Source organism: Eretmochelys imbricata, chromosome 2 (genome assembly GCF_965152235.1).
Source record: "Eretmochelys imbricata isolate rEreImb1 chromosome 2, rEreImb1.hap1, whole genome shotgun sequence".
NCBI lineage: Eukaryota > Metazoa > Chordata > Testudines > Cheloniidae > Eretmochelys > Eretmochelys imbricata.
The window spans coordinates 239,027,279-239,042,134 of NC_135573.1; the positions used below are offsets into that span (position 1 = coordinate 239,027,279).

The 14,856-nt window shown below is 40.8% G+C and overlaps 1 protein-coding gene across 3 annotated transcripts in view; it reads right to left on the minus strand.

The window, feature by feature from the left end:
* Window positions 1-14,856, minus strand: part of ZNF438 (zinc finger protein 438) — a 101,498-nt gene that overhangs the window by 36,803 nt on the left and 49,839 nt on the right. Inside the window, exon 4 of one of the 3 annotated variants that reach the window (XM_077808270.1) lies at window positions 11,638-11,797. The exons of the other annotated variants lie outside the window; for them this stretch is intronic. The gene's annotated coding sequence lies outside the window, so the exon portion shown is untranslated. The remainder of the gene's footprint in view (window positions 1-11,637; window positions 11,798-14,856) is intronic. 3 annotated transcript variants of the gene reach the window in all.

Here is a 14,856-nt window from a genome sequence, read left to right on the forward strand (position 1 = left end):
GGGTTTGGCTCAGAATCCCTGGGCTTGGAGCAGCTGGTGGTGGTCAACGTAGGTGCTGCCGGAGCAGCGGCTAGTGGCCAGTCTCAGGGCTGCTGGAGCAGTGGTCAATGGCCCGTTGAGCAGCGGCTGCGGTTGGGTCAGCCTCCCTGGGGTTACCAGAGCAGCAGCGGCCAGCCCGTGCCACAGGAGCAGCAGCGGGACTGGAGCAGCTCCAAGCCCCTGGCAGCGCTCTCACTATTTGCCCTCTCCCTCCCTCTGGGTATTTTTAGTAAAAGCCAGAGACAGATCGAGGGTGTTCATGAATTTTTGTTTATTGCTCGCGACTTGTCCCTGACTTTTACTAAAAATACCCATGACAGAATCTTTACCTTAGTTATAGTAAAGGCATGTATTCAATATGTACATTGGGTAAGTGTAGAAAAAGTATTTGGTTTGCAAGAGTTTTCTAGCCTCTAAACGGTTAGAACTCTGCCACATAATATTCTTTTCAGTGCTAATCGATAATCTACAGTTAAATTCCAATTAAGCTTTAGTTTCATTAGAATCACTTTTTAATTATTCCTAGAAGACTGACAGTGAATGTTTATTGGGTCAAACCACAACCTTCTACCACCGAAAAAGCTATCGTGTTTCAGAGATTCAAGTGCAGAGGGGACCATTGTGATCATCAAGTCTGACCTCCTGTGTAACACAGGCCATAGAACAAGGGTGGGCAAACTTTTTGGGTATGGAAATTGTATGGCAGGCCATGACTGCTCATGGGGTGTGGGGGGTGAGGGCTCCAGCTGGGGGTACAGGCTCTAGGGATGAGGGGGTGGTGGTGCAGGAGGGTGCTCCAGGCTGGGGTGCAGGCTCTGGGCAGAGCTTACCTCAAGCAGCTCCCAGAAGCAGCAGCATGTCACCCCTCCGGCTCCTATGTGGACGTGCAGCCAGGCGGCTCTGCTCACTGCCTTGTCCGCAGGTGCCGCCCCTGCAGCTCCCACTGGCTGCAGTTCCCGGACAATAGGAGCTGCAGGGGCGGCACTTGGGGTGGGGACAACATGCGGAGCCCCTTGGCTGCCCCTATGTGTAGGAGCCGGAGGGTGTGATGGGACACACATGCCACTACTTTTGGGAGCCGCGCAGAGCGGGGCAAGCCCCTGACCCTGCTCCCCGGTGGGAGCTCAAGGGCTGGATGCAGCCATGGGCCATAATTTGCCCACCCCTTCCACAGAACTTCCCCAAAATAACTCCTAGCATAACTTTTAGAAAAATATCCAATCTTGACTTAAAAATGGTCAGTGATGGTCAATGCACTGTGACTCTTTGTAAATTGTTCCAATGGTTAATTACCCTTACTGTCAAAAAATTATACCTTATTTTCTATCTGAATTTATCTAGCTTCAACTTCCAGACAGACATTCGATCAGGTTATACCTTTCTCTGTTAAACTGAAGAGTCCATTATTAAATATTATTCTGCATGTAGGTACATATAGAATGTAATTAAGTCACCCCTTAACCTTCTTTTTCTTAAGCTAAATAGATTGAACTCTTTTAGTCTATCACTATAGATAGTGTTATTCTACTCTTATAATCATTCTTGTGGCTCTTCTCTGAACCCACTCTCCAATTTATCAACATCTTTATTGAAGCAGAGTTCTGTCCATTTAGCGGTTAAAGAGCTCTTGCAAACCAAGTATTGCCCTACAATGAGAGAAAGAGATCTGAGAATTTTTAATCTACACCATTGAAAGCACCACCAGGGTGCAAAGAGCTGTTCAGTATCAAAATGTTTCACAGACATACTTGGATTGATTTGTAATATTTAAGGACAGATACTGAGACACTTAGTCAATGTAAGTCTTGAATACATGCCTTTACTACAATGTAACCAATAGGTAATTTTTTAGAGGCTTTGGCACAAAAAGCTGTAAGTACTTTATAAGATTAAAACAACAAAATTTTTTATTCTTGATATATTCTAAGGGTTATTGTAATGCTTAGTCTTTTTTATTCTGGGTTTTGCTTTACCATTATTATTCACTGATAATGCACTTTGTATTTTACTAAATTTAAAAACCTTAAGAGCATGAATGTTAACTCAGTTGTATGTATGAAGAGACTTAACCAATACAAATTACACTTTGAGTCTCTCACACTAATGGATTTTCTCTAGTCAAAACATTTTTGTGGCTCTTTTCTGCATCTCCAATTTTTCAACATCTTTTCTTAACATGTGGAAACTAGCACTGGACTCACTACTCCAATATCAGTCTCACCAATGCCATATACACAGGTAAAATCACTTCCCTACTCCTACTGACTACTCTCCTGTTTATATATCCAAGGCTCACATTAGCCGTTTTTGCCACAGTATTGCACTGTGAGCTCATGTTGTTTGCCCACTATGACCCCTAAATCCTTTTCAGAGTTGCTGCTTTCCAGGATGTAGGTATAACCTGCATTGCTTGTCCCTAGATGTATAATTTTGCATCTGGCCAAATTAAAACACATTTTCTTTGAATGGGCTCATTTCACCAAACATTCCATGGTTCCTTGTATGGCTGCCATGTCCTCTTCATTTAATTGCATCATACATAAATTTTATCAGCAGTGATTTTACATTTACTTCCAGCTCATGGATGAAAAAGTTGAATAGCATCAGGCCTGGTACCAGTTCCTGTGGAGCCACACTAGAAACTCACTACTAGATGATGATTTCCCACTGACTACTTTTTGAAATCTTTTAGTTAGCCAATTCCTAGTGCATTTAACATGTATTCTCATTAATATTGTATATTGTGCTAACTTCTTAATAAAACTATCATGTGGTAGTAAGTCAAATGCCCTACAAAAGTCTAAGTATATCACCTACATACAGTTACCTTTATCAACCAAACTTGTAGTCTCAAAGAATTAAAATAGGTTTGTTTCACAAGGCCTATTTTCCATTAAGCCATCTTGACTGGCATTGATTATGCTCGTATCCTCTAATTCTTTGTCAACTGATTCTTGTATCAGCTTTTTCCATTATCTTGTCCAGAACTGATGTCAAGCCAGGTCATTCCACTTGCCCTTTCTGAATATTGGCACATTAGCACTCTTCCAGTCTACTACACTTTCTCCAGTATTCCAAGATTTATTAAAAATGTACATCAGCAGGCCAGAGATCTCGCCAGCCAACTCTTTGAGGACTCTTAGGAGCAAGTTATCTGGGCTTGCTGACACAAAAATGTTTATCCCTAGTAGATTTTGTCCAACATCCTCCTCGGTTACTTATGGACTAGAAAGTATTTCTTCATCCTCATATTAGTCCACCATTCTGCTTCTCTTCAAACACAGAACAGAACATTTTTCTGCATCATTAAGTTTTATCACCACCATGTAATAAAGGGCAATACCATTGCTGAAGCTTTTAAAATTTGATACAGTCTTGACTCTATTTTCCTCATCTTTAAAAAAATAACATTAAATAAAAAGAATCAAGATCTGGGCCTCAAGCACTAAGGATGGCTCCACTGTAAGCTTATTATTGACTGGTTACAGAAAGAAAGAAGAAATCTATCATTAATAGTTCTACCAAACTGGAGTCACAGCAATCTCTGAAAAGACTCTACTAGAAGAAAAATGTACATCAGTGTCACAGAACATGTTCCATCAATGGGTGTTGCTTTGTAGTTTCCACAAAAATGAAAACACAAATTGATTTCATAACTGAAAAAGAAACTAGATTAAACAAACTGAAAAAATCCTAAACTACCATAAATTAGTCTTTAAGAGGAAGTAGTCCCAAGGAGTAGAGTGTATTTCAAAGATAATTTAATGAAAAAAAATACCAGCAACTCCTTTTCCAAGTATGAAATGGGTGTCTTGACAGACTCCCTAACATCTGAATATCAGGTGAACCCAATTAACCTAATTTTTTCTTGTCCATACTAAGTGGTTACTTTAGTTGTTACACTATTCCAAAAAATCCTTTAGGGTACTACACAGAAAACCATAAACAGGCTGTAAAGGTTATGACATTAATTTTGCTGTCATTCTCATGCCTTAAGTAGGCATCAAAACTCAAAACCTTGTCCTTTGGGAAGGAAGAAGAATCTGAAACTAATTATGGTACTTATTACCATAATATTATTAAATTAAGCCACTATGACCCTAACTGAATTTATTCTTGGCGCCTTTTGTTAAAAGAACAAAGCTTCTCAAATAAGATGGCTGTACCTTCTAACACAGAGAACATCAGTTCAGACTCCTGAAAGGAAGTAGTTAATCAAACCTTGCAATTTCATTCAGATTAAGCTTAATTATCAAACCATTTAAAGCCAGGCATATAAAGAAATATTACGAACTAATGTATTTATTACATAATTTCACTTCAGAAGTACAAAATTCAAATGAAAAGGGAAATTTAAGACTGAGTGCAGTTCAGAAAATGGTTCATATTAACTACAGTCAATGAGGTGTTCATTAATACTTTAAGAAGTAATTTCATTTTATTTTTCTTAATTGTTTTCTTTCAAGTATTGTGTCATCTCATAGGTTAGGATTTTATGTAATAGTTGGAACTATTATCGCAAATCCGTTTGCACTGATTATTGGCTTGGGGAAAAAAGGTAGCCTTATTTGTGCCAAGCTTACACCTCTCTGTGGACCCAATTATTTTAACATTTTGCAAAGATTAAGACTGAAGTCAAGAGACAACAATGCGTGGAGCAAATACTATATCTGGCATTAATTTATTAAAATACAATAGTGAAGATTAAACTATTGTTGCTGCTCAAAGGATGATCAAGTCGGCAGTAAATTTACGGATTAATAATTTTGCAAGCTCCTGTCTTTTCAATCTTTCATTACTGGTGTGTTGAGACTTCAAAATAATATTAACTCTCCCTCAGATGTTCCATAGGAGAAGCAGATCAATTCTATGTATCAGCAAGTGAGCAGGGACTAATCCAATCAACAGTTACTGTAATAATTATCACTAGCTAATAATGAAATTAAGTATGTCTTAGCTTAATAGCATCACTTCACCATTACACATAATTTTGTAATGATGCTTTTAAAAAAAATTGCCCTATATTACTGTTATGAAAAAACAGAGGCTTTTGCCTAAGTATCCCCAAACTATAGTTTCAATTTCAGACTCTATAATAGGGTGTATTAGCCACTTCAATCTATATTATGTAAAGATATTGAGCAAACTTCTGATATCAGTTAACAACTATGAGCTGCACCTGAAATCAATGACTGGAACTGCTGCTTGTACCTTATTCTTCTTATGTCCACTCATTCTTGGTAACTGTCCCATATTATGATGCATATCTGGACATAGATGAATTGATAATTATGGATCTTATCCTGAAAGCTTTTTAAAAATATTTGATTAAATATGTTTCTCAAAACTGATTTTTGTAACATCTAGAAGTGAGTAAGAAAGAGCATTTTTGGGGGGAGGAAGAGAGAGGCTTACACAAGTGAAAAAAGATACAGCAGGCAACACTTTCATAATCTCCTTTTCTGTATTTTGTTCATAAAGAAGCTGAAAAAACCTTTCAGCTGAAAAAGTGACTTGTGCATATGTGCATGAAGAAAGGGATCCATAATAAAATTCCCTATCAGGCAAGGCCAATAGTTTTTAATACCCACTTAAAGCACACCAAAGCAACTGCATTCTCATCAAATATGCAGATCTTGAAACAATAGACTATAACAAAACTGAAGGTTGATTTTTTTTAATTTCTCATATCAAATTACAGTATTTTAATCAGCAACAACAGAAGACACTTCATCTAGTTTCCCTATTGCAGTAACCTAACAATGCAGAAAACTTCAGGTTAGATTGAACAGATTTTTTAAATGTAATTTTGCCGTTTGCTGGAAAGTTATCAGAAAAGTATTTCACAAGAAGTTACTCCTTTTGTGCAGTAACGACGGTTCTTCAAGATGTGTTCCCCTGTGGGTGCTCCACTGTAGGTGTGTCTGCATCCCTGCACTGCTGATTGGGGAACTTTGGTAGCAGTGTGTGTTAGGCCTGCACATGCGCTGTCTCTCCTTGTGCTGTGCCACGAGGCTAGGCAGCGCGCACGAGCTAGCCCCGCACTGTTCCTTTTCTACCACAGAGTCATAGACAAGAACTCTGAAGTAGAGGGGAGAACGAAGGGTTGTGAAGCACCCACAGGGACGCACATCTTGAAGAACCATCTTTACTGCACAAGATGAATAACTTCTTCGAGTAGTGTCCCTATCGATGCTCCACTGTAGGTGACTTCTGAGCAGTATCCCTTCTGCAGGGCTGGGACTTCGGAGTCTGGTCAGTCACAGATGACAGCACTATGGAGCCTAAGACAGCATCAGAGGCAGAGTCCCCAGTGATCGTATACTGTTCTGTGAAAAGGAGGACTGACACCCATGTCACCGCTTTACAGATCTCTGAGATAGGGACATCCTTGAAGAAGGTAGTGGAAGAAGAGATTGACCTTGTGGAGCATGTACGAAGAGAGTCTGGAGGGTTATGTTGTGAACTTGATAATTCTGTCTGATAGAATTCGAGATCCACTTAGAAAGCCTTTGAGCTGATATTGCTGAGCCCTTGGATCTTTCCATAATGGAGAGAAAAGGCCTAGGGAGCTTTCTGAAGGCCTCTGTCTTGTCCAGGTAGAAGGCAAGGGTTCTTTTGACATCTAGGGTATGTAATATAGCCTCCCTGTTGTCTTGGTGAGACTTGGGTAGAAGATTGGAAGGTGAATCAATTGATTCATGTGAAATGAAGAGGTTATCTTAGGGATTAATTTTGTATGTGGCCTGAAAGTAACCTTGTCTAGAAAAAATACCATGTGTGTGTGGGGAGGAAAGGGGGAGATGCGCCATCAGAGCTGCTCTCTCTCCAATTCTCCTGGTTGAAGTAATTGCTATCAGGATGTGCATCAACAATTAGGTGGTCATGGGCTGAAAGGGAGGTCTAATCAATCCTTTCAGTACCAGATTTAGGTCCCATGTGGGGGTAGGAATTCGAGGTTGAGGGAAGAGATTTACTGTACCCTTGGGGAACCTTTTAGTAGTTGCGTGTGACCGCACTGAGTATCTTTCTACAGGTTGATGTAAAGCTGTTATAGCTGCTAGGTGAATCCAAAGAGAGCTTAGAGATTGTCCCAACTGTTTTAGGGTCAAAGCATAGTCTAGGATATGCGGAAGAGACATGGAGGTTGGGGAGATTCATTGGGACATGCACCAAATCTGAAACCTGGACCATTTCTGCAGGTAAGTACACCGTGTCGAGGACTTCCTACTGTGTAATATTACCTCTTATGCCTCCCTTGAACAGGAGCTTTCTAGGTGTTGGAACCAAGCAGGAGCCATGCCTTGAGGCACAGACTCCGCAAGTTTGGGTGTAGTGTATGTCCTCTGTTCTGTGAGAGGAGGTGCAGGATGGCTGGGAGAGGGAACAGCAAGCATGTTGGGAGCTGTGCCACATAAGGGTACCAGGTCAGTCTCCGCTAAGTAGGAGCAATCAAAATGACATGAGCTCTGTCCCTTTTTATTTTCAGTAGGACCTTGAACAGTAGGGGAAAAGGATGAAAGGTATAGTGAAGGTCCTTTTCCCAGAGGAGGAGGAAAACATCACCCAAAGAACGTTGTCCGATCCCCACTTTGGAGCAGTAATGTGGACATTTCTTATTTAGGTGAGTTGCAAAAAACGTCTGTGGACTGTTGGGTGTACTTTCCACTCGTGGTTGTGTGGGAATTTGTGACTGAGACTGTCCACTATTGAGTTTTGTGTGCCCAGAAGGTAAACTGCAAACAGCATAACATTGTGGGAGATCCACCAATTCCATGGCCTCATCTCTTCTGCACATAAGGAGGGCGACCTGGCTCACCCCTACCGATTGATGTAGTACATATAGGCTATATTGTCTGTTTGGATAGTTGTGTGTGATCCTGTGATCAGCGGGAGTAAATGGGCACAGGTGCTCCTGACCACTCTTAACTTGAGAAGATTGATGTGAAGGGATATCTCCGCGGGTGAGCATTTGCCTTGTGTCATGAGGCCATTTACATGCATGCCCCACCTTATGAGCGATGAACTGGTGGTGAAGATCAATAACAGTGTTGTTTGTGAGAAGAGGACTCCTTTGCAAACGTTCCAGCCAACAGACTAAGGAGTTTTTGATCCTGGTGGGTGCTGAATGGGATTTGTCTAGCCTGTCCTTGTTTCATCTGTAAACCGAGCTGAACCACAGTTGGAGGTACTGCATGTGAAGCCTGACATGTGGTATTACTGCTCTGCCCTCTGTCATATGCCACAAGAGTTGGAGGCAAAGCCTGGCTGATATTTGTGGGCTATTTTGAATGGTGTCTATGAGAGTGATTAAGGATAGGAACCTGTATTGAGATAAGGCAGCTTTGGCCTGTAATGAATCAAAGTCGGCCCCTATGAATTCCAGGCATTGCACTGGAGTGAGTTGACTTCTAGGAGTCGATCTGTAGATCCAGTTCCTTAAACAAGTATATGGTAGCATCAGTGACTTGGTGAGCCTCTTGGATATATCAGGCTTTGAGGAAGCAATCATCCAGGTAAGGGTAGATCATTATCCCTTGAGAATATAAATGAGCGGCCACCACTGAGAGAACCTTGGAAAATACTTTTTGGGCTGATGATAACCCAAAGAGGAGCACTCCATATTGGTAGTGGTTGTGTCCTAGAGTGAATCTGAGAAATTGTCTGTGAGCCAGTAAGACTGAGATATGAAAACGGGTGTCCTGGAGATCAAGAGCCAAAAATCAGTCTCCCTGTTCTAATGTTGGAATGATCGTTGATAAGGTGACTATCTTGAATTTTTGAGGCTTGAGAAACTTGTTGAGAGATCTGAGATCTAGGATGGGTCCCCAACTTCCCTTCTGGTTAGGTATTAGGAAATAACTAATGTAGAACTCTTTGCCTGGTAGATGTTTAGGTACTGGTTCTATGGCTCCTAACTGGAGAAGGCGATCTATTTCTAGTCATAGTAAACTCTTGCGAGAAGAATCCCTGAAGAGGGATGGGGAAGGGTGTTGTGGAGGGGGTAGTGAAGTAAAATGGATGGAGTACCCGGTTCAAATGATCTTTAGGAACCATCAGTCCGATGTTGTGTGTTCCCAGGCACTGCAGACCACCACCAATCAGTGGTCAAATGGGTGTGGAACAACGGTCAGTTGTGTAAATCGCGAAGAGTGACCTAACAATGAAGACTGAAGGCCAGATGGTTTGTGTTTAGGGAACAGAGGCATCAGTCTTCTTGGTGAAAAGCTTCATGCCCTCAAATGGAGGTCCTTGACTGTGGACTGTACCTCTTTCGGGAAGCCCAACAAACAGAGCTCTGATGCTAGTCACATCACCACAGCCCTGGAGATGGACCTAGACACTGTGTTGCCTGCTTCGAGGGAAGACTGCAGTGATGTCTTTGCCATTAGTTGACCCTTCTGGATAATGGCATTAAATGAGTCATGATGTGCTTCTGGCATTTTTTTTCAATAAAAGTCATTCAGTTTTGAGTAATTTATAAAATCATATTTTGCCATGAGGCCCTGATAATTATCAATATGGAATTGTAGAGCAGCTAAAGAGTATGCTTTTGTACCCAAAAGATCAAGGCGCTTCCAATCCCTATCATAGGGAGTAGCCCTTGACTAGTGTTGGCCATGTAAGTTGATGGCATCCATCATGATGGAGTTGGGTGGCAGGTGGGATAACAGGAATTCAAATACTTTGGTGGGGATATAGTATTTTTTGTCTGCCCACTTGCAGGTTGGTTCCACTGATGTTGGGGTTTGCCACACTGTCTTTGCTGGATCTAAAATGGCTACATTAATCGGGAAGGTGATTTTCAAAGAGAACAAAGAGTGGAGGATGTCATGAAGTTGTTGGAGGAAGTGAAGGATACCCATCTATGGTATCTGGAGGGTGTCTCCCACCCTCTTCACCCTCCCCGCTCCCGGAAGAGATGGAAGTCATCTGCCAAAGACCGTGGAGGAGGCATGACAGCTTCGTCTGGAGTGGGGGAGGATATGGTCCTTGGTGTCACTGCCTCCTCAGTACCAGCGTCTTTTTCCTCTATGTTTCGAGGCGGTTCTGAAGCTTTGGATGCTGCGGTCAAGGGGATGTGCCTTGAGGTGAGCTCAAAGCCCGAGGCTTGCTGGCAGTGCGCCAATATGGCCATGGGAGTGGTGGTGGCTTAGAGCCTGGGGATGGTGCCCAGGGGTGGCAGTACCAAAGTAGTGGTGGTGGGGTCATCTGCAGGTGTATCCTTGGGCTCTGTTGGTAATAACCACCATATGGAGCTTAGAAGGAGTAACACTACATCATCTGACTCACTGTCTGAACCCTCACTAGAGAGCAGAGGGGCATGGCATGGCAGGAGGGATACTTCCCATGCTTGGTAAAGGCTCATTGCAGAGGTTTTGGTACTGAGAGGTGAGGTCTCTGGAGTGGCAGGATTCCACCAGTACAGATTGTCCTGGTGTCGGGGGGTGGGGTGGGGACCTTGTCTGCACAGGTCGCTCCAGTGCTGGGTGAGGCGTCAAGGGCGGTATTGACATGGGATCGCATATTGGTGCCTTCTTAGAGAAGAAGTGTTTAGTCCTGTCTTTGTCCGTTGGTACCATTGACTTGGTGCCCATGCCTATTGGGTCCGTAGGTCTTTTCAATGGTATCTGCTGCTGAGGATTTCTGCAAGCCCTGGGTACCGGACTGGGGGGGGGGGGGTCTCAGTATGTGTGCTGGAGAATGGCTACGGCTATCTTGGGACTCACCGTGGGGACTTCCCGCTCTCTTTCTCTATGATTTGTGAGAGGCATCAGTGGCTTGTTTCTTCAACTTACTGCTTTTAGATGTTGACGGCTGTGGGGAAGACTCACATCTGCCAGGTGACCAGTGACACAGGTCCAGAGAGGGTCAGAGCGCGGTCTCTGTGAAGATGATCTTCTGCCTCATCTCCCTATCCTTACAAGACTGAGGCCTGAACTGCTGGCAAAGACCACACTTTTGTTGAATGTGGCCTTCCCCAAGGCAGCAAATGCACTTGGGAGCGCTAGTCTCTGACAGCGATTGCCTTTTTTGAGGAGAGACAGCGCATATGCGGGCCTAGCAGATACTGCTACTGAAGTACTCCGATCAGGAACACAGGGATGGAAGCACACCATGGGAGCAGCCATGGAAATACTACTCGAAGAAGAACAATTATTAATTGATGTTAACTCTAGGTTAACCTTAATTTAATTAATTGATGTTAATATCTGAACTCCATTTGTTACATTTTTCAGTTCAATCAAATATTTACTGATGAAAACCTGCTGAAATTCAGATTGTAATCCTTTCTGAAGATCAGTCACAGAATAAGTTTACAGAGTACACTGTAGTAACTCCTGCAATATTAATCAATGTTTACCCCCATTAGCCCAATCTGGCATCCTATTTTGTGTTCTCTTCACTGTCATTTGTTAGCCTTCTTAAGTTTACAGAATAGATGAGCACAAACTTTACACAACAGCTCTGAAGTTACTAGTAAAAGAAGGTCTAGTTTAATACCAGTTAGAAAAGGATAAATGCTCCTTAGACTGAATAAAACTACAGGTGAAGTTCTTCAGATTTCCCTCATTATTACATTTTCAGCATATTTACATTTTCATATGATGCACACTTAAGGCTTGTTGAAGACAGAGGAGCAGTGTGCCTGGAGAGCTGTCTGGTGGAGCTGAGACGGTCTCAACTTCCAAGCTTTCAGTAAAGTTGTCAGAGAGATCAAACCACGCAGTCTGCAACTGCAGGTTCTTCCTCTTCCCTGTTGAGGAAATCCACAAGGCAGGTGGAACTCAGGGTATTAAGAGGTAGCATAGTTGGCAAATGAGAAGACTCTGACAGGTGGTCATTGAAAGATGGTGTCAGACAAAACACTAAGGGCATAAGGCAAATAAATCCCTACCTAGAGGGAATTTCGATGACTCTCTTTTGGGAATGAAATTTAGTTCTGATCATTTAACGAGCAAGGTGATATGAAAAATAAAGTAGTTTTATCCCCAACTTATAAACACATTAGTAAAAAATTGTTTATTTAAAAATAAAGTACTATTGTCAACATACATGCAGAACCAAACAGATAAAGTTAGATGGAGACAGACACGTTCTTGGAGTTGTATGGATTTTTATGTTTTAATTTCTTTAATGCTTTGTTAATTTGTATTTTTTGCACAAAACACAACCAACTTCGGAATAAATTCATCTTTGTGACCAATTTGATATAAGATTTGAGAATGGTGGGGGTAAAAGGCGGTCTAACTTTTGCCTCTGACTCCATGAAATTCAGAAACATTTAGGCTATGTCTAAACTACGGACCTTACAGCAGTACAGCCATACCGCTGCAGCTGCACCACTGTAACGTCTCCTGTGTAGCTGCTATATGCCGGTAGGAGAGAGCTCTCCCGCTGGCATAATTAAATCACCCCCAACAAGTGGTGGTAGCTGTGTTGGCAGAAGATGGTCTCTCGCCAACATAGCATTGTCCACGCCAGCGCTTTTGTCATTGAAACTTATGTCGGTTAGGGGTGTGTTTTTCTGGGTTTAGGGGGAAAAACCCAGTGTGCCCCCCATTTTGTGATGGTCTATGTCACTCCAAAACATTTACATGAACTAGAATGTTTTTTGCAACTAGAAACATTAGATTCTAATTTCAATCTGTGAAAGAAAACAAACTCTTCTAAAAAGTTAAAAGGGAAGTTTTGAGAACACCAAGGTTGTTGGTATGCCTATAATGGCAACAATATGAACGTCAATAAACTACATTGTTTTCTTCATGTTTCCATAGACTAGCATTTCATTTGTTTCCTTTGCAAAAGCTACCTCAGTAGTGTTGTTTTTAACATCATTGGCTGTAGCCCTGTGTTTGTTGCAATTCTGCAGCAGTGAAATCCACCCTTACCACTAAATAGTGTTACAAAATCTAATCTTACATTTAAAAAATACGTCTAGCTTTTACAGTTGTGAAGATAACCTTGAAACCATGAATCAAGTGTAAACCAATCCATTATTTTCTTCCTGAGTCTGCAGACAGCCTGAAATAATAGCTCTGAAAAATGTAAACTACTCATTATATCTCAGTAGGTTCCCGGAATCTACAATCACGACAATACTTAACCGATTCAATTATGATCAACTTAACAGAAACATCAAGCTAATGTTCTTGACCCACAATCTCACATTGCCTCCCATCAATTTTCCTTCTAATTTTTTATCTCTGCAAAATGATTGACTACATAAGGTCTAGTTTAAAATCATCTGAACAAATTACCATTTTCCCCCTTTTCCTCATACTAGTTTACCCTTTCATTCATTCCATATCCAAATTATTTGGTGGGCCTTCTCAGTCACTCACAATCTACCCCACTCTACCTCTTCTCTCTACCTCACACAACTTCTCCTGTTACTTTCAAAAATAAATGCTACCACCAAAACAGAATTTGAAAAGTAGTATTCAAAGCAGTATTTATATTTTGTCCAATACATATTTAAAATATAATATGCCTATACTGGAAAAAAGTATAGGAAATTTTCTAATGATATCTTTTTATTATTCTTGTATGTATTTCCTATTTGTTAAAATTAGTACAAACTACAGAATTTGTTGACCTTTCTGCCACATCTGTAAAAAAAAAGTAATAAATTAGTTTTTCAAAGGATAAAAACATTTTCAGATATCAAAATATGGTTAATTCATTAGTTATAAGACTAATTTATATTGTTAAATATGACACACTTATATGTCAAAGCAATTTTTGTAAAAAGTTTAGCTTTGAAAAATATTACCTCCACCTTTCATGTATTTTCATTCCCTAATTCTTCTATTTTCTCCTTATCCTGATGAACAGCAGTCATCAACTCATATTGCATATACATGCAAGATAATCTAAGTATATTCCTTCATAACTAATACCAATGCCATTTTCTGGATCCATCAGTACATGAACTTGCACAAAGTAATATAAATAATAAATTATGTTTCCCATAAACCAACCATTCACATTGAATAATAAAGCAAGGAAAAGTTGAGTTACATCATGGGAATAACTTTGGGCATGATCCTACAAGATTCTGAACACCCTCAGCACCCACTGACAGGATATTTTCACCACTTTACAGGATCAGGCCCAAAGTTATTGCCAGAAGTACAGCATATTGAAAAATATCTACAACTGTTTCAACAAAATAAATTTGGATTAGATTATAAATAGTAGTTGACTGAAACATAATAAGACTGCCCAAGTTTTAAGCTGGTAGGGGAAAAAATACGCCATCCAGAGGGCAAAAGAACATATCAGGTTTTTGGGGGGGTTGTTTTCGGTTAAAAAATGTATTTACCATAGCTTGGAAACTTGGAAAGTTCTTAATAACTTCAGTCGTGTCAGAAGATTTCAAGACTCTCTCTAAATTTTGTTCTCCTAATTCACATCACTCCTGCAGGAAAGCCATCTTTACAACATGCAAAAAATAAAACTGAGTTAACGCAACATTTAAAAGGAAACTTTCTACACTGTATACATTATGGAGTGAAATATTTCAAAAACTGCCTACATAAAGTTAGCTTTCAATACTGATTTTGATAATATAACATTCAATTTGTTACTCAGTTACTATTCCAAAAATATTTTAAACTTGCTTTATACTGTAGAGTCTTTTACGCTGTAAACACACTGGGCTAGATCCTCATCTGGCGCAAACTGTCATAGCACTGAAGTCAAACAGGCAAAAGAAATAACCAGGTCAATGTAGCATGAATTCATTCTCACATGTCCTCAGCCCCAAAACTACTCAGAATAAAACTATATTTCAGGTGCTCTCTTGTGGGA